This window comes from Octopus bimaculoides, chromosome 26 (genome assembly GCF_001194135.2).
Source record: "Octopus bimaculoides isolate UCB-OBI-ISO-001 chromosome 26, ASM119413v2, whole genome shotgun sequence".
NCBI lineage: Eukaryota > Metazoa > Mollusca > Cephalopoda > Octopoda > Octopodidae > Octopus > Octopus bimaculoides.
In genome coordinates this window covers 19,417,769-19,420,034 of record NC_069006.1, presented here as the reverse complement: position 1 = coordinate 19,420,034, position 2,266 = coordinate 19,417,769, and positions in this window count along the sequence as shown.

Here is a 2,266-nt window from a genome sequence, read left to right as displayed (position 1 = left end):
ATAAAATCTAATTTCTGCTTTCAACAAAGCCAAAATCACAGTGAATTCTGCTTGAGTAAAGAAATAAAAAAAATTCATCCCAAGTGTTGGTGGAGTTAGCTGTAGGGGTTATATAACAGGAGAGCTCTAATGAAGGATGCGCTCCATCATTCTACCCTGTGGCCATCTCTACTTTACTGTTAAAGGAAGGGGAATGCTGTGACTGCATAAATGCAGTCCCTGTTTTAAAGACAATAGCGAGATGGTCGAGTGGTTACGTTAAAGTTCTCCTTCCTCAATATATTCCGTGGTCCCTACTTTACAGGGTTGGAAGGGCAGGAGTGGGGTCTTGCCAGGGACTCCTTGACTAAAGATCAGGAAAGCTGATAATAATAGTCATTATGAATGTGGTTGTGGTGCTGGTGTCAGTGGTGTTTTGTGGTGGAGGTGACGGTGGTGGTGGTGGTGGTGGTGGTGGTAGCGGTGGTGGTGCTGCTGGTTGTGATGATGGCAGTGGTAGTGGTGGTGGTGGTGATGGTAGTGATGGGGATGGAAGTGATGGTGTGTGTGTGTGTATATATATGGTTATGTATGTATATGTATATATGTGTAAGTATATATATATATATATATATATATATATATATATATATGCATGTGCGTTATGTATGTATGCTAGATGGTTAGTAGGGAAATAGAAAGATAGATATGTATATACATAAATAGATAAATAGATAGATAGGTAGTAAGATTGGCAGGCATGTAGGTGGAAAGGAGGGGTGAGAGGGAAAGAAAAAAATAGAGAGAGATAGGTAAGGATATAAGAGGAGAAAAACAAACAGAAATAAAGTAAAAAAGAAGAAAAGAGAGGGAGAGAGAAAGAAGGAAAGAAAAGTGAATGGATTTGAGAAGGAAATTTAGAAAACAAAAGAAAAAAGGTGCACAAAAAAATACCCATTGAAATAGAAAGATTGAGTAAGAGTGGTAGTGGTGTGTTTGATGGAGCTTTCGATTGTTGAGTGGAGGTGTTGAGTGGAGTGTAAACCTCTTATGTTCTATACTCTCTACTGTTAGTTGTTGAATGGTGCTAAGAGGAGAGTTAATGTCTATCAACACTTTACAAGGTCAGCTGTTGAATAAACTACAAACATCTACCAATATATATTCTCATTTAGGGTGGCGAGCTGGCAGAATCATTAGCATCATCATCATCATCATCATCATTGTTTAATGTCCAGTTTTCCATGAATGCATGGGTAGGACAGTTGACAGGAGCTGGCCTGGTAGAAGACTACTCCAAAGCTACTGTGTCTCTTTTGGCAGGGTTTTTAGGGCTGGATGCCCTTCCTAACACAAACCATCCTGCAGAGTGGACCGAGTGTTTTTCACATGGCACCAGCACAGGCAAGGTTTTTACAGCTGGGTGCCCTTCACTGCCAGGTAAAATGCTTAGTAACATTTTTGTCTGTCTTTATGTTCTGAGTTCCAATTCCACCGGGGTCAACTGTGCTTTCATCCTTTCAGGGTCGATAAAATAAGTACCAGTTGAATACTGGGTTGATGTAATCACCTTCCACCCCCATTTCCCTCCAAATTGTTGTTTTTTTTTTTGTCAAAATTTGAAAGCAATGTATGTTCTCATTTGCTGAGTGGAGTATAGGTGTGGGTGTAGGATAAGAAGTTTGTTTGCCAAGCATTTGGTTCTGGGTTCAGTCCCACAGTGTGTCACCTTGGGTATCTTCTACTATAACCACAGTAGCCCTAGATCAACCAAAGTCTTGAAAGTGGATTTCTTAGACAGACTCAGCTGGCAAAAATGAGTTGTATGAGTCGTACTCGTAGTTCAATGGGTCAGCCTAGACACACAGACACACACACACACACACACACACATATGATGGTCTTCTTTCAGTTTCTGTCTACCAAATCCACTCACAAGGCTTTAGTTGCTCCAAGGCTATAGTAGAAGACACTTGTCCAAGATGTCGTACAATGGGACTGAACCCGGAACCATGTGGTTGGGAAGTAAGCTTCTTACCACACAGCCACGCCTGCACCTATGTGTGTGTGTTTATGTTTACACCAGTCACAAACTGCTTTGTAATTTATTTGTTCAACAAATAGAGTCCAGAAAGAAACAAACATTATGGTTAATATGAATGGCTACAATATTCTAAGCCATTGCTCCAGTATGGCCACAGGAACAGTGAGAGAAACTGATGAAAGAGTAAAGGATAAAAGAATTTAAAAAATCTCTCAGATGTTGAGTGCAATTGTTGAGTAGAGT